Raw genomic sequence first — 14,637 nt, forward strand, 5'->3', positions numbered from 1 at the left:
TCCCGACCAAGAACCCAAAACGGCTAAAAAGAGGGATGCAACACGAGGACTTCCCAGGAGATCACCCATCCTAGTACTACTCTCGGCCAAGCACGCTTGACTTCGGAGTTCTGATGGAATCCGGTGCTTTACTGCTGGTATGATCACATCGAACATGTCACGCACCGCCTGCCCCTTTATGCTCCCCGCGCGAGGCCCTTACCCGTCCGCCCGCGGCGAACCGTGCCGTCGTAGGAGCGAATAAGCGGCTGACTCGTAGCGCGTACGAACGGCAGGGTCTCATGAGAGCGAAAAGCGAGATACGTGTACCCCGAGCGAACGGCGGGACGTCTGTCCCGGACAGAAGTTGGAACGAACGACGGCGTCGCCAGGCACGCGCGTCACGAGCGATAAACACGTAGGCCGAACGAATGGCTCCGGCAAGTACCGAAAACGGTAAAAATGAACGAATGGCTCGACCGAGGTCCCAAAACCCCCAAAATGAACGAATGTCTCGACCAAGAACCCAAAACGGCTAAAAAGAGGGATGCAACACGAGGACTTCCCAGGAGGTCACCCATCCTAGTACTACTCTCGGCCAAGCACGCTTGACTTCGGAGTTCTGATGGGATCCGGTGCTTTAGTGCTGGTATGACCGCATCCAGCATGTCTCGCACCGCCTGCCCCCTTAAGGTCCCCGCGCGTGGCCCTTACCCGTCCGCCCGGGGCGAACCGTGCCGTCGTAGGAGCGAATAAGCGGCTGACTCGTACCGCGTACGAACGGCAGGGTCTCATGAGAGCGAAAAGCGAGATACGTGTACCCCGAGCGAACGGCGGGACGTCTGTCCCGGACAGAAGTTGGAACGAACGACGGCGTCGCCAGGCACGCGCGTCACGAGCGATAAACACGTAGACCGAACGAATGGCTCCGGCAAGTACCGAAAACGGTAAAAATGAACGAATGGCTCGACCGAGGTCCCAAAACCCCCAAAACGGTAAAAATGAACGAATGGCTCGACCGAGGTCCCAAAACCCCCAAAATGAACGAATGTCCCGACCAAGAACCCAAAACGGCTAAAAAGAGGGATGCAACACGAGGACTTCCCGAGAGGTCACCCATCCTAGTGCTACTCTCGCCCAAGCACGCTTAACTTCGGAGTTCTGATGGAATCCGGTGCTTTACTGCTGGTATGATCGCATCCAAAATGTCTCGCACCGCCTGCCCCCTTATGCTCCCCGCGCATGGCCCTTACCCGTACGCCCGCGGCGAACCGTGCCGTCGTAGGAGCGAATAAGCGGCTGACTCGTAGCGCGTACGAACGGCAGGGTCTCATGAGAGCGAAAAGCGAGATACGTGTACCCCGAGCGAACGGCGGGACGTCTGTCCCGGACAGAAGTTGGAACGAACGACGGCGTCGCCAGGCACGCGCGTCACGGGCGATAAACGCGTAGGCCGAACGAATGGCTCCGGCAAGTACCGAAAACGGTAAAAATGAACGAATGGCTCGACCGAGGTCCCAAAACCGCAAAAATGAACGAATGTCTCGACCAAGAACTCAAAACGGCTAAAAAGAGGGACGCAACACGAGGACTTCCCAGGAGGTCACCCATCCTAGTACTACTCTCACCCAAGGACGCTTCACTTCGGAGTTCTGATGGGATCCGGTGCTTTAGTGCTGCTATGACCGCATCCAGCATGTCTCGCACCGCCCGCACCCTTATGCTCCCCGCGCGTGGCCCTTACCCGTCCGCCCGGGGCGAACCGTGCCGTCGTAGGAGCGAATAAGCGGCTGACTCGTACCGCGTACGAACGGCAGGGTCTCATGAGAGCGAAAAGCGAGATACGTGTACCCCGAGCGAACGGCGGGACGTCTGTCCCGGACAGAAGTTGGAACGAACGACGGCGTCGCCAGGCACGCGCGTCACGAGCGATAAACACGTAGGCCGAACGAATGGCTCCGGCAAGTACCGAAAACGGTAAAAATGAACGAATGGCTCGACCGAGGTCCCAAAACCCCCAAAATGAACGAATGTCTCGACCAAGAACTCAAAACGGCTAAAAAGAGGGATGCAACACGAGGACTTCCCAGGAGGTCACCCATCCTAGTACTACTCTCAGCCAAGCACGCTTAACTTCGGAGTTCTCGTGGGATCTAGTGCTTTAGTGCTGGTGTGACCGCATCCAGCATGTCTCGCACCGCCTGCCCCCTTATGCTCCCCGCGCGTGGCCTTTACCCGTCCGCCCGGGGCGAACCGTGCCGTCGTAGGAGCGATTAAGTGGTTGACTCGTACCGCGTACGAACGGCAGGGTCTCATGAGAGCGAAAAGCGAGATACGTGTACCCCAAGCGAACGGCGGGACGTCTGTCCCGGACAGAAGGTGGAACGAATGACGGCGTCGCCAGGCACGCGCGTCACGAGCGATAAACGCGTAGGCCGAACGAATGGCTCCGGCAAGTAGCGAAAACGTTAAAAATGAACGAATGGCTCGACCGAGGTCCCAAAACCGCAAAAATGAACGAATGTCCCGACCAAGAACCCAAAACGGCTAAAAAGAGGGATGCAACACGAGGATTTCCCAGGAGGTCACCCATCCTAGTGCTACCTAAAAAGAGGGATGCAACACGAGGATTTCCCAGGAGGTCACCCATCCTAGTGCTACTCTCGCCCAAGCACGCTTAACTTCGGAGTTCTGATGGAATCCGGTGCTTTACTGCTGGTATGATCGCATCCAACATGTCATGCACCGCCTGCCCCTTTATGCTCCCCGCGCGTGGCCCTTACCCGTCCGCCCGGGGCGAACCGTGCCGTCGTAGGAGCGAATAAGCGGCTGACTCGTACCGCGTACGAACGGCAGGGTCTCATGAGAGCGAAAAGCGAGATACGTGTACCCCGAGCGAACGGCGGGACGTCTGTCCCGGACAGAAGGTGGAACAAACGACGGCGTCGCCAGGCACGCGCGTCACGAGCGATAAACGCGTAGGCCGAACGAATGGCTCCGGCAAGTACCGAAAACGGTAAAAATGAACGAATGGCTCGACCGAGGTCCCAAAACCGCAAAAATGAACGAATGTCTCGACCAAGAACTCAAAACGGCTAAAAAGAGAGATGCAACACGAGGACTTCCCAGGAGGCCACCCATCCTAGTACTACTCTCGCCCAAGCACGCTTAACTTCAGAGTTCTAATGGGATCCGGTGCTTTAGTGCTGGTATGATCACATCCAGCATGTCTTGCACCGCCTGCCCCCTTATGCTCCCCGCGCGTGGCCCTTACCCGTCCGCCAAGGGCGAACCGTGCAGTCGTAGGAGCGAATAAGCGGCTGACTCGTACCGCGTACGAACGGCAGGGTCTCATGAGAGCGAAAAGCGAGATACGTGTACCCCGAGCGAACGGCGGGACGTCTGTCCCGGACAGAAGTTGGAACGAACGACGGCGTCGCCAGGCACGCGCGTCACGAGCGATAAACGCGTAGGCCGAACGGCAAGTACCGAAAACGGTAAAAATGAACGAATGGCTCGACCGAGGTCCCAAAACAGCAAAAATGAACGAATGTCTCTTCGGTCCCAAAACAGCAAAAATGAACGAATGTCTCGACGAAGAACCCAAAACGGCTAAAAAGACGGATGCAACACAAGGACTTCCCAGGTGGTCACCCATCCTAGTACTAGTCTCGCCCAAGCACGCTTAACTTCGGAGTTCTAATGGGATCCGATGCTTTAGTGCTGGTATGATCGCATCCAGCATGTCTCGCACCGCCTGACCCCTTATGCTCTCCGCGCGTGGCCCTTACCCGTCCGCCCGGGGCAAACCGTGCCGTCGTAGGAGCGAATAAGCGGCTGACTCGTACCGCGAACGAACGGCAGGGTCTCATGAGAGCGAAAAGCGAGATACGTGTACCCCGAGCGAACGGCGGGACGTCTGTCCCGGACAGAAGTTGGAACGAACGACGGCGTCGCCAGGCACGCGCGTCACGAGCTATAAACGCGTAGGCCGAACGAATGGCTCCGGCAAGTACCGAGAACGGTAAAAATGAACGAATGGCTCGACCGAGGTCCCAAAACAGCAAAAATTAACGAATGTCTCGACGAAGAACCCAAAACGGCTAAAAAGAGAGATGCAACACGAGGACTTCCCAGGAGGTCACCCATCCTAGTACTACTCTCGCCCAAGCACGCTTAACTTTGGAGTTTTGATGGGATCCGGTGCTTTAGTGCTGGTATGATCGCATCCAACATGTCTTGCACCGCCTGCCCCCTTATGCTCCCAGCGCGTGGCCCTTACCCGTCCGCCCGGGGCGAACCGTGCCGTCGTAGGAGCGAATAAGCGGCTGACTCGTACCGCGTACGAACGGCAGGGTCTCATGAGAGCGAAAAGCGAGATACGTGTACCCCGAGCGAACGGCGGGACGTCTGTCCCGGACAGAAGGTGGAAGGAACGACGGCGTCGCCAGGCACGCGCGTCACGAGCGATAAACGCGTAGGCCGAACGAATGGCTCCGGCAAGTACCGAAAACGGTAAAAATGAACGAATGGCTCGACCGAGGTCCCAAAACGGCAAAAATGAACGAATGTCTCGACCAAGAACCCAAAACGGCTAAAAAGAGGGATGCAACACGAGGACTTCCCAGGAGGTCACCCATCCTAGTACTACTCTCGCCCAAGCACGCTTAACTTCAGAGTTCTGATGGGATCCGGTGCTTTAGTGCTGGTATGATCGCATCCAGCATGTCTTGCACCGCCTGCCCCCCTATGCTCCCCGCGCGTGGCCCTTACCCGTCCGCCAAGGGCGAACCGTGCAGTCGTAGGAGCGAATAAGCGGCTGACTCGTACCGCGTACGAACGGCAGGGTCTCATGAGAGCGAAAAGCGAGATACGTGTACCCCGAGCGAACGGCGGGACGTCTGTCCCGGACAGAAGTTGGAACGAACGACGGCGTCGCCAGGCACGCGCATCACGAGCGATAAACGCGTAGGCCGAACGAATGGCTCCGGCAAGTACCGAGAACGGTAAAAATGAACGAATGGCTCGACCGAGGTCCCAAAACGGCAAAAATGAACGAATGTCTCGCCCAAGAACCCAAAACGGCTAAAAAGAGGGATGCAACACGAGGACTTCCCAAGAGGTCACACATCCTAGTACTACTCTCGCCCAAGCACGCTTAACTTCGGAGTTCTGATCGGATCCGATGCTTTAGTGCTGGTATGATCGCATCCAACATGTCTCGCACCGCCTGTCCCCTTATGCTCCCCGCGCGTGGCCCTTACCCGTCCGCCCGGGGCGAACCGTGCCGTCGTAGGAGCGAATAAGCGGCTGACTCGTACCGCGTACGAACGGCAGGGTCTCATGAGAGCGAAAAGCGAGATACGTGTACCCCGAGCGAACGGCGGGACGTCTGTCCCGGACAGAAGTTGGAACGAACGACGGCGTCGCCAGGCACGCGCGTCACGAGCTATAAACGCGTAGGCCGAACGAATGGCTCCGGCAAGTACCGAGAACGGTAAAAATGAACGAATGGCTCGACCGAGGTCCCAAAACGGCAAAAATGAACGAATGTCTCGACCAAGAACCCAAAACGGCTAAAAAGAGGGATGCAACACGAGGACTTCCCAGGCGGTCACCCATCCTAGTACTACTCTCGACCAAGCACGCTTATCTTCGGAGTTCTAATGGGATCCGGTGCTTTAGTGCTGGTATGATCGCAACCAGCACTCGCACCGCCTGCCCCCTTATGCTCCCCGCGCGTGGCCCTTACCCGTCCGCCCGGGGCGAACCGTGCCGTCGTAGGAGCGAATAAGCGGCTGACTCGTACCGCGTACGAACGGCAGGGTCTCATGAGAGCGAAAAGCGAGATACGTGTACCCCGAGCGAACGGCGGGACGTCTGTCCCGGACAGAAGGTGGAACGAACGACGGCGTCGCCAGGCACGCGCGTCACGAGCGATAAACGCGTAGGCCGAACGAATGGCTCCGGCAAGTACCGAAAACGGTAAAAATGAACGAATGGCTCGATCGAGGTCCCAAAACGGCAAATATGAACGAATGTCCCGACCAAGAACCCAAAACGGCTAAAAAGAGGGATGCAACACGAGGACTTCCCAGGAGGTCACCCATCCTAGTGCTACTCTCGCCCAAGCACGCTTAACTTCGGAGTTCTGATGGGATCCGGTGCTTTAGAGCAGGTATGATCACATCTAGCATGTCTCGCACCGCCTGCCCCCTTATGCTCCCCGCGCGTGGCCCTTACCCGTCCGCCCGGGGCGAACCGTGCCGTCGTAGGAGCGAATAAGCGGCTGACTCGTACCGCGTACGAACGGCAGGGTCTCATGAGAGCGAAAAGCGAGATACGTGTACCCCGAGCGAACGGCGGGACGTCTGTCCCGGACAGAAGTTGGAACGAACGACGGCGTCGCCAGGCACGCGCGTCACGAGCGATAAACGCGTAGGCCGAACGAATGGCTCCGGCAAGTACCGAAAACGGTAAAAATGAACGAATGGCTCGATCGAGGTCCCAAAACGGCAAATATGAACGAATGCCCCGACCAAGAACCCAAAACGGCTAATAAGAGGCATGCAACACGAGGACTTCCCAGGAGGTCACCCATCCTAGTGCTACTCTCACCCAAGCACGCTTAACTTCGGAGTTCTGATGGGATCCGGTGCTTTAGTGCAGGTATGATCACATCTAGCATGTCTCGCACCGCCTGCCCCCTTATGCTCCCCGCGCGTGGCCCTTACCCGTCCGCCCGGGGCGAACCGTGCCGTCGTAGGAGCGAATAAGCGGCTGACTCGTACCGCGTACGAACGGCAGGGTCTCATGAGAGCGAAAAGCGAGATACGTGTACCCCGAGCGAACGGCGGGACGTCTGTCCTGGACAGAAGTTGGAACGAACGACGGCGTCGCCAGGCACGCGCGTCACGAGCGATAAACGCGTAGGCCGAACGAATGGCTCCGGCAAGTACCGAAAACGGTAAAAATGAACGAATGGCTCGATCGAGGTCCCAAAACGGCAAATATGAACGAATGTCCCGACCAAGAACCCAAAACGGCTAAAAAGAGGGATGCAACACGAGGACTTCCCAGGAGGTTCACCCATCCTAGTGCTACTCTCACCCAAGCACGCTTAACTTCAGAGTTCTGATGGGATCCGGTGCTTTAGTGCAGGTATGATCACATCTAGCATGTCTCGCATCGCCTGCCCCCTTATGCTCCCCGCGCGTGGCCCTTACCCGTCCGCCCGGGGCGAACCGTGCCGTCGTACGAGCGAATAAGCGGCTGACTCGTACCGCGTACGAACGGCAGGGTCTCATGAGAGCGAAAAGCGAGATACGTGTACCCCGAGCGAACGGCGGGACGTCTGTCCCGGACAGAAGTTGGAACGAACGACGGCGTCGCCAGGCACGCGCGTCACGAGCGATAAACGCGTAGGCCGAACGAATGGCTCCGGCAAGTTCCGAAAACGGTAAAAATGAACGAATGGCTCAACCGAGGTCCCAAAACAGCAAAAATGAACGAATGTCTCGACGAAGAACCCAAAACGGCTAAAAAGAGGGATGCAACACGAGGACTTCCCAAGAGGTCACCCATCCTAGTACTACTCTCGCCGAAGCACGCTTAACTTCAGAGTTCTAATGGGATCCGGTGCTTTAGTGCTGGTATGATCGCATCCAGCATGTCTCGCACCGCCTGACCCCTTATGCTCCCCGCGCGTGGCCCTTACCAGTCCGCCCGGGGCGAACCGTGCCGTCGTAGGAGCGAATAAGCGGCTGACTCGTACCGCGTACGAACGGCAGGGTCTCATGAGAGCGAAAAGCGAGATACGTGTACCCCGAGCGAACGGCGGGACGTCTGTCCCGGACAGAAGTTGGAACGAACGACGGCGTCGCCAGGCACGCGCGTCACGAGCGATAAACGCGTAGGCCGAACGAATGGCTCCGGCAAGTACCGAGAACGGTAAAAATGAACGAATGGCTCGACCGAGGTCCCAAAACGGCAAAAATGAACGAATGTCTCGCCCAAGAACCCAAAACGGCTAAAAAGAGGGATGCAACACGAGGACTTCCCAAGAGGTCACACATCCTAGTACTACTCTCGCCCAAGCACGCTTAACTTCGGAGTTCTGATCGGATCCGATGCTTTAGTGCTGGTATGATCGCATCCAACATGTCTCGCACCGCCTGTCCCCTTATGCTCCCCGCGCGTGGCCCTTACCCGTCCGCCCGGGGCGAACCGTGCCGTCGTAGGAGCGAATAAGCGGCTGACTCGTACCGCGTACGAACGGCAGGGTCTCATGAGAGCGAAAAGCGAGATACGTGTACCCCGAGCGAACTGCGGGACGTCTGTCCCGGACAGAAGGTGGAAGGAACGACGGCGTCGCCAGGCACGCGCGTCACGAGCGATAAACGCGTAGGCCGAACGAATGGCTCCGGCAAGTACCGAAAACGGTAAAAATGAACGAATGGCTCGACCGAGGTCCCAAAACGGCAAAAATGAACGAATGTCTCGACCAAGAACCCAAAACGGCTAAAAAGAGGGATGCAACACGAGGACTTCCCAGGAGGTCACCCATCCTAGTACTACTCTCGCCCAAGCACGCTTAACTTCAAAGTTCTGATGAGATCCGGTGCTTTAGTGCTGGTATGATCGCATCCAGCATGTCTTGCACCGCCTGCCCCCTTATGCTCCCCGCGCGTGGCCCTTACCCGTCCGCCAAGGGCGAACCGTGCAGTCGTAGGAGCGAATAAGCGGCTGACTCGTACCGCGTACGAACGGCAGGGTCTCATGAGAGCGAAAAGCGAGATACGTGTACCCCGAGCGAACGGCGGGACGTCTGTCCCGGACAGAAGTTGGAACGAACGACGGCGTCGCCAGGCACGCGCATCACGAGCGATAAACGCGTAGGCCGAACGAATGGCTCCGGCAAGTACCGAAAACGGTAAAAATGAACGAATGGCTCGACCGAGGTCCCAAAACAGCAAAAATGAACGAATGTCTCTTCGGTCCCAAAACAGCAAAAATGAACGAATGTCTCGACGAAGAACCCAAAACGGCTAAAAAGACGGATGCAACACAAGGACTTCCCAGGAGGTCACCCATCCTAGTACTACTCTCGCCCAAGCACGCTTAACTTCGGAGTTCTAATGGGATCTTATGCTTTAGTGCTGGTATGATCGCATCCAGCATGTTTCGCACCGCCTGACCCCTTATGCTCTCCGCGCGTGGCCCTTACCCGTCCGCCCGGGGCGAACCGTGCCGTCGTAGGAGCGAATAAGCGGCTGACTCGTACCGCGTACGAACGGCAGGGTCTCATGAGAGCGAAAAGCGAGATACGTGTACCCCGAGCGAACGGCGGGACGTCTGTCCCGGACAGAAGTTGGAACGAACGACGGCGTCGCCAGGCACGCGCGTCACGAGCGATAAACGCGTAGGCCGAACGAATGGCTCCGGCAAGTACCGAAAACGGTAAAAATGAACGAATGGCTCGATCGAGGTCCCAAAACGGCAAATATGAACGAATGTCCCGACCAAGAACCCAAAACGGCTAAAAAGAGGCATGCAACACGAGGACTTCCCAGGAGGTCACCCATCCTAGTGCTACTCTCACCCAAGCACGCTTAACTTCAGAGTTCTGATGACATCCGGTGCTTTAGTGCAGGTATGATCACATCTAGCATGTCTCGCACCGCCTGCCCCCTTATGCTCCCCGCGCGTGGCCCTTACCCGTCCGCCCGGGGCGAACCGTGCCGTCGTAGGAGCGAATAAGCGGCTGACTCGTACCGCGTACGAACGGCAGGGTCTCATGAGAGCGAAAAGCGAGATACGTGTACCCCGAGCGAACGGCGGGACGTCTGTCCCGGACAGAAGTTGGAACGAACGACGGCGTCGCCAGGCACGCGCGTCACGAGCGATAAACGCGTAGGCCGAACGAATGGCTCCGGCAAGTACCGAAAACGGTAAAAATGAACGAATGGCTCGATCGAGGTCCCAAAACGGCAAATATGAACGAATGTCCCGACCAAGAACCCAAAACGGCTAAAAAGAGGGATGCAACACGAGGACTTCCCAGGAGGTTCACCCATCCTAGTGCTACTCTCACCCAAGCACGCTTAACTTCGGAGTTTTGATGGGATCCGGTGCTTTAGTGCAGGTATGATCACATCAAGCATGTCTCGCATCGCCTGCCCCCTTATGCTCCCCGCGCGTGGCCCTTACCCGTCCGCCCGGGGCGAACCGTGCCGTCGTACGAGCGAATAAGCGGCTGACTCGTACCGCGTACGAACGGCAGGGTCTCATGAGAGCGAAAAGCGAGATACGTGTACCCCGAGCGAACGGCGGGACGTCTGTCCCGGACAGAAGTTGGAACGAACGACGGCGTCGCCAGGCACGCGCGTCACGAGCGATAAACGCGTAGGCCGAACGAATGGCTCCGGCAAGTACCGAAAACGGTAAAAATGAACGAATGGCTCGATCGAGGTCCCAAAACGGCAAATATGAACGAATGTCCCGACCAAGAACCCAAAACGGCTAAAAAGAGGCATGCAACACGAGGACTTCCCAGGAGGTCACCCATCCTAGTGCTACTCTCACCCAAGCACGCTTAACTTCAGAGTTCTAATGACATCCGGTGCTTTAGTGCAGGTATGATCACATCTAGCATGCCTCGCACCGCCTGCCCCCTTATGCTCCCCGCGCGTGGCCCTTACCCGTCCGCCCGGGGCGAACCGTGCCGTCGTAGGAGCGAATAAGCGGCTGACTCGTACCGCGTACGAACGGCAGGGTCTCATGAGAGCGAAAAGCGAGATACGTGTACCCCGAGCGAACGGCGGGACGTCTGTCCCGGACAGAAGTTGGAACGAACGACGGCGTCGCCAGGCACGCGCGTCACGAGCGATAAACGCGTAGGCCGAACGAATGGCTCCGGCAAGTACCGAAAACGGTAAAAATGAACGAATGGCTCGATCGAGGTCCCAAAACAGCAAAAATGAACGAATGTCTCGACGAAGAACCCAAAACGGCTAAAAAGAGGGATGCAACACGAGGACTTCCCAAGAGGTCACCCATCCTAGTACTACTCTCGCCCAAGCACGCTTAACTTTAGAGTTCTAATGGGATCCGGTGCTTTAGTGCTGGTATGATCGCATCCAGCATGTCTCGCACCGCCTGACCCCTTATGCTCCCCGCGCGTGGCCCTTACCCGTCCGCCCGGGGCGAACCGTGCCGTCGTAGGAGCGAATAAGCGGCTGACTCGTACCGCGTACGAACGGCAGGGTCTCATGAGAGCGAAAAGCGAGATACGTGTACCCCGAGCGAACGGCGGGACGTCTGTCCCGGACAGAAGTTGGAACGAACGACGGCGTCGCCAGGCACGCGCGTCACGAGCGATAAACGCGTAGGCCGAACGAATGGCTCCGGCAAGTACCGAAAACGGTAAAAATGAACGAATGGCTCGATCGAGGTCCCAAAACGGCAAATATGAACGAATGTCCCGACCAAGAACCCAAAACGGCTAAAAAGAGGCATGCAACACGAGGACTTCCCAGGAGGTCACCCATCCTAGTGCTACTCTCACCCAAGCACGCTTAACTTCAGAGTTCTGATGACATCCGGTGCTTTAGTGCAGGTATGATCACATCTAGCATGTCTCGCACCGCCTGCCCCCTTATGCTCCCCGCGCGTGGCCCTTACCCGTCCGCCCGGGGCGAACCGTGCCGTCGTAGGAGCGAATAAGCGGCTGACTCGTACCGCGTACGAACGGCAGGGTCTCATGAGAGCGAAAAGCGAGATACGTGTACCCCGAGCGAACGGCGGGACGTCTGTCCCGGACAGAAGTTGGAACGAACGACGGCGTCGCCAGGCACGCGCGTCACGAGCGATAAACGCGTAGGCCGAACGAATGGCTCCGGCAAGTACCGAAAACGGTAAAAATGAACGAATGGCTCGATCGAGGTCCCAAAACAGCAAAAATGAACGAATGTCTCGACGAAGAACCCAAAACGGCTAAAAAGAGAGATGCAACACGAGGACTTCCCAAGAGGTCACCCATCCTAGTACTACTCTCGCCCAAGCACGCTTAACTTTAGAGTTCTAATGGGATCCGGTGCTTTAGTGCTGGTATGATCGCATCCAGCATGTCTCGCACCGCCTGACCCCTTATGCTCCCCGCGCGTGGCCCTTACCCGTCCGCCCGGGGCGAACCGTGCCGTCGTAGGAGCGAATAAGCGGCTGACTCGTACCGCGTACGAACGGCAGGGTCTCATGAGAGCGAAAAGCGAGATACGTGTACCCCGAGCGAACGGCGGGACGTCTGTCCCGGACAGAAGTTGGAACGAACGACGGCGTCGCCAGGCACGCGCGTCACGAGCGATAAACGCGTAGGCCGAACGAATGGCTCCGGCAAGTACCGAGAACGGTAAAAATGAACGAATGGCTCGACCGAGGTCCCAAAACGGCAAAAATGAACGAATGTCTCGCCCAAGAACCCAAAACGGCTAAAAAGAGGGATGCAACACGAGGACTTCCCAAGAGGTCACCCATCCTAGTACTACTCTCGCCCAAGCACGCTTAACTTCGGAGTTTTGATCGGATCCGATGCTTTACTGCTGGTATGATCGCATCCAACATGTCTCGCACCGCCTGCCCCCTTATGCTCCCCGCGCGTGGCCCTTACCCGTCCGCCCGGGGCGAACCGTGCCGTCGTAGGAGCGAATAAGCGGCTGACTCGTACCGCGTACGAACGGCAGGGTCTCATGAGAGCGAAAAGCGAGATACGTGTACCCCGAGCGAACGGCGGGACGTCTGTCCCGGACAGAAGTTGGAACGAACGACGGCGTCGCCAGGCACGCGCGTCACGAGCGATAAACGCGTAGGCCGAACGAATGGCTCCGGCAAGTACCGAAAACGGTAAAAATGAACGAATGGCTCGATCGAGGTCCCAAAACGGCAAATATGAACGAATGTCCCGACCAAGAACCCAAAACGGCTAAAAAGAGGCATGCAACACGAGGACTTCCCAGGAGGTCACCCATCCTAGTGCTACTCTCACCCAAGCACGCTTAACTTCGGAGTTCTGATAGGATCCGGTGCTTTAGTGCAGGTATGATCACATCTAGCATGTCTTGCACCGCCTGCCCCCTTATGCTCCCCGCGCGTGGCCCTTACCCGTCCGCCCGGGGCGAACCGTGCCGTCGTAGGAGCGAATAAGCGGCTGACTCGTACCGCGTACGAACGGCAGGGTCTCATGAGAGCGAAAAGCGAGATACGTGTACCCCGAGCGAACGGCGGGACGTCTGTCCCGGACAGAAGTTGGAACGAACGACGGCGTCGCCAGGCACGCGCGTCACGAGCGATAAACGCGTAGGCCGAACGAATGGCTCCGGCAAGTACCGAAAACGGTAAAAATGAACGAATGGCTCGATCGAGGTCCCAAAACGGCAAATATGAACGAATGTCCCGACCAAGAACCCAAAACGGCTAAAAAGAGGGATGCAACACGAGGACTTCCCAGGAGGTTCACCCATCCTAGTGCTACTCTCACCCAAGCACGCTTAACTTCGGAGTTCTGATGGGATCCGGTGCTTTAGTGCAGGTATGATCACATCTAGCATGTCTCGCATCGCCTGCCCCCTTATGCTCCCCGCGCGTGGCCCTTACCCGTCCGCCCGGGGCGAACCGTGCCGTCGTAGGAGCGAATAAGCGGCTGACTCGTACCGCGTACGAACGGCAGGGTCTCATGAGAGCGAAAAGCGAGATACGTGTACGCCGAGCGAACGGCGGGACGTCTGTCCCGGACAGAAGTTGGAACGAACGACGGCGTCGCCAGGCACGTGCGTCACGAGCGATAAACGCGTAGGCCGAACGAATGGCTCCGGCAAGTACCGAAAACGGTAAAAATGAACGAATGGCTCAACCGAGGTCCCAAAACAGCAAAAATGAACGAATGTCTCGACGAAGAACCCAAAACGGCTAAAAAGAGGGATGCAACAAGAGGACTTCCCAAGAGGTCACCCATCCTAGTACAACTCTCGCCCAAGCACGCTTAACTTCGGAGTTCTGATCGGATCCAATGCTTTAGTGCTGGTATGATCGCATCCAACATGTCTCGCACCGCCTGCCCCCTTATGCTCCCCGCGCGTGGCCCTTACCCGTCCGCCCGGGGCGAACCGTGCCGTCGTAGGAGCGAATAAGCGGCTGACTCGTACCGCGTACGAACGGCAGGGTCTCATGAGAGCGAAAAGCGAGATACGTGTACCCCGAGCGAACGGCGGGACGTCTGTCCCGGACAGAAGTTGGAACGAACGACGGCGTCGCCAGGCACGCGCGTCACGAGCGATAAACGCGTAGGCCGAACGAATGGCTCCGGCAAGTACCGAAAACGGTAAAAATGAACGAATGGCTCGATCGAGGTCCCAAAACGGCAAATATGAACGAATGTCCCGACCAAGAACCCAAAACGGCTAAAAAGAGGGATGCAACACGAGGACTTCCCAGGAGGTTCACCCATCCTAGTGCTACTCTCACCCAAGCACGCTTAACTTCGGAGTTCTGATGGGATCCGGTGCTTTAGTGCAGGTATGATCACATCTAGCATGTCTTGCATCGCCTGCCCCCTTATGCTCCCCGCGCGTGGCCCTTACCCGTCCGCCCGGGGCGAACCGTGCCGTC

The 14,637-nt window shown here is 57.4% G+C and overlaps 30 non-coding genes across 30 annotated transcripts; all 30 read right to left on the bottom strand.

Moving 5' to 3' along the window:
* Window positions 1-32: 32 nt before the first annotated feature.
* LOC121056494 lies at window positions 33-151 on the bottom strand. Its single transcript, XR_005813352.1, has one exon. It is a non-coding gene; the product is annotated as a 5S ribosomal RNA (ribosomal RNA).
* Window positions 152-523: 372 nt separating this feature from the next.
* LOC121056200 lies at window positions 524-642 on the bottom strand. The gene has a single exon (XR_005813067.1). It is a non-coding gene; the product is annotated as a 5S ribosomal RNA (ribosomal RNA).
* Window positions 643-1,062: 420 nt separating this feature from the next.
* Window positions 1,063-1,181, bottom strand: LOC121056368. Its single transcript, XR_005813228.1, has one exon. It is a non-coding gene; the product is annotated as a 5S ribosomal RNA (ribosomal RNA).
* Window positions 1,182-1,553: 372 nt separating this feature from the next.
* LOC121056427 lies at window positions 1,554-1,672 on the bottom strand. The gene has a single exon (XR_005813285.1). It is a non-coding gene; the product is annotated as a 5S ribosomal RNA (ribosomal RNA).
* A 372-nt stretch (window positions 1,673-2,044) lies between these two features.
* On the bottom strand, window positions 2,045-2,163 carry LOC121056502. Its single transcript, XR_005813360.1, has one exon. It is a non-coding gene; the product is annotated as a 5S ribosomal RNA (ribosomal RNA).
* A 429-nt stretch (window positions 2,164-2,592) lies between these two features.
* On the bottom strand, window positions 2,593-2,711 carry LOC121056330. Its single transcript, XR_005813194.1, has one exon. It is a non-coding gene; the product is annotated as a 5S ribosomal RNA (ribosomal RNA).
* A 372-nt stretch (window positions 2,712-3,083) lies between these two features.
* On the bottom strand, window positions 3,084-3,202 carry LOC121056244. The gene has a single exon (XR_005813110.1). It is a non-coding gene; the product is annotated as a 5S ribosomal RNA (ribosomal RNA).
* A 398-nt stretch (window positions 3,203-3,600) lies between these two features.
* LOC121056247 lies at window positions 3,601-3,719 on the bottom strand. The gene has a single exon (XR_005813113.1). It is a non-coding gene; the product is annotated as a 5S ribosomal RNA (ribosomal RNA).
* A 372-nt stretch (window positions 3,720-4,091) lies between these two features.
* Window positions 4,092-4,210, bottom strand: LOC121056248. The gene has a single exon (XR_005813114.1). It is a non-coding gene; the product is annotated as a 5S ribosomal RNA (ribosomal RNA).
* Window positions 4,211-4,582: 372 nt separating this feature from the next.
* On the bottom strand, window positions 4,583-4,701 carry LOC121056355. The gene has a single exon (XR_005813216.1). It is a non-coding gene; the product is annotated as a 5S ribosomal RNA (ribosomal RNA).
* A 372-nt stretch (window positions 4,702-5,073) lies between these two features.
* LOC121056360 lies at window positions 5,074-5,192 on the bottom strand. Its single transcript, XR_005813221.1, has one exon. It is a non-coding gene; the product is annotated as a 5S ribosomal RNA (ribosomal RNA).
* A 372-nt stretch (window positions 5,193-5,564) lies between these two features.
* LOC121056271 lies at window positions 5,565-5,683 on the bottom strand. The gene has a single exon (XR_005813136.1). It is a non-coding gene; the product is annotated as a 5S ribosomal RNA (ribosomal RNA).
* A 369-nt stretch (window positions 5,684-6,052) lies between these two features.
* Window positions 6,053-6,171, bottom strand: LOC121056347. The gene has a single exon (XR_005813208.1). It is a non-coding gene; the product is annotated as a 5S ribosomal RNA (ribosomal RNA).
* Window positions 6,172-6,543: 372 nt separating this feature from the next.
* On the bottom strand, window positions 6,544-6,662 carry LOC121056396. Its single transcript, XR_005813256.1, has one exon. It is a non-coding gene; the product is annotated as a 5S ribosomal RNA (ribosomal RNA).
* A 372-nt stretch (window positions 6,663-7,034) lies between these two features.
* Window positions 7,035-7,154, bottom strand: LOC121056513. Its single transcript, XR_005813371.1, has one exon. It is a non-coding gene; the product is annotated as a 5S ribosomal RNA (ribosomal RNA).
* Window positions 7,155-7,526: 372 nt separating this feature from the next.
* On the bottom strand, window positions 7,527-7,645 carry LOC121056265. The gene has a single exon (XR_005813131.1). It is a non-coding gene; the product is annotated as a 5S ribosomal RNA (ribosomal RNA).
* Window positions 7,646-8,017: 372 nt separating this feature from the next.
* LOC121056361 lies at window positions 8,018-8,136 on the bottom strand. Its single transcript, XR_005813222.1, has one exon. It is a non-coding gene; the product is annotated as a 5S ribosomal RNA (ribosomal RNA).
* Window positions 8,137-8,508: 372 nt separating this feature from the next.
* Window positions 8,509-8,627, bottom strand: LOC121056183. Its single transcript, XR_005813050.1, has one exon. It is a non-coding gene; the product is annotated as a 5S ribosomal RNA (ribosomal RNA).
* Window positions 8,628-9,035: 408 nt separating this feature from the next.
* LOC121056369 lies at window positions 9,036-9,154 on the bottom strand. The gene has a single exon (XR_005813229.1). It is a non-coding gene; the product is annotated as a 5S ribosomal RNA (ribosomal RNA).
* Window positions 9,155-9,526: 372 nt separating this feature from the next.
* LOC121056523 lies at window positions 9,527-9,645 on the bottom strand. The gene has a single exon (XR_005813381.1). It is a non-coding gene; the product is annotated as a 5S ribosomal RNA (ribosomal RNA).
* Window positions 9,646-10,017: 372 nt separating this feature from the next.
* Window positions 10,018-10,137, bottom strand: LOC121056515. Its single transcript, XR_005813373.1, has one exon. It is a non-coding gene; the product is annotated as a 5S ribosomal RNA (ribosomal RNA).
* A 372-nt stretch (window positions 10,138-10,509) lies between these two features.
* On the bottom strand, window positions 10,510-10,628 carry LOC121056534. Its single transcript, XR_005813392.1, has one exon. It is a non-coding gene; the product is annotated as a 5S ribosomal RNA (ribosomal RNA).
* A 372-nt stretch (window positions 10,629-11,000) lies between these two features.
* On the bottom strand, window positions 11,001-11,119 carry LOC121056175. The gene has a single exon (XR_005813042.1). It is a non-coding gene; the product is annotated as a 5S ribosomal RNA (ribosomal RNA).
* Window positions 11,120-11,491: 372 nt separating this feature from the next.
* Window positions 11,492-11,610, bottom strand: LOC121056524. Its single transcript, XR_005813382.1, has one exon. It is a non-coding gene; the product is annotated as a 5S ribosomal RNA (ribosomal RNA).
* A 372-nt stretch (window positions 11,611-11,982) lies between these two features.
* LOC121056230 lies at window positions 11,983-12,101 on the bottom strand. Its single transcript, XR_005813097.1, has one exon. It is a non-coding gene; the product is annotated as a 5S ribosomal RNA (ribosomal RNA).
* A 372-nt stretch (window positions 12,102-12,473) lies between these two features.
* On the bottom strand, window positions 12,474-12,592 carry LOC121056413. The gene has a single exon (XR_005813273.1). It is a non-coding gene; the product is annotated as a 5S ribosomal RNA (ribosomal RNA).
* Window positions 12,593-12,964: 372 nt separating this feature from the next.
* Window positions 12,965-13,083, bottom strand: LOC121056475. Its single transcript, XR_005813333.1, has one exon. It is a non-coding gene; the product is annotated as a 5S ribosomal RNA (ribosomal RNA).
* Window positions 13,084-13,455: 372 nt separating this feature from the next.
* On the bottom strand, window positions 13,456-13,575 carry LOC121056484. The gene has a single exon (XR_005813342.1). It is a non-coding gene; the product is annotated as a 5S ribosomal RNA (ribosomal RNA).
* Window positions 13,576-13,947: 372 nt separating this feature from the next.
* On the bottom strand, window positions 13,948-14,066 carry LOC121056451. Its single transcript, XR_005813309.1, has one exon. It is a non-coding gene; the product is annotated as a 5S ribosomal RNA (ribosomal RNA).
* A 372-nt stretch (window positions 14,067-14,438) lies between these two features.
* Window positions 14,439-14,558, bottom strand: LOC121056485. Its single transcript, XR_005813343.1, has one exon. It is a non-coding gene; the product is annotated as a 5S ribosomal RNA (ribosomal RNA).
* Between the last annotated feature and the right edge of the window lie 79 nt (window positions 14,559-14,637).

This window comes from Oryza brachyantha, unplaced genomic scaffold, assembly GCF_000231095.2.
Source record: "Oryza brachyantha unplaced genomic scaffold, ObraRS2 ChrUN-Ctg46, whole genome shotgun sequence".
Classification (NCBI taxonomy): Eukaryota; Viridiplantae; Streptophyta; class Magnoliopsida; order Poales; family Poaceae; genus Oryza; species Oryza brachyantha.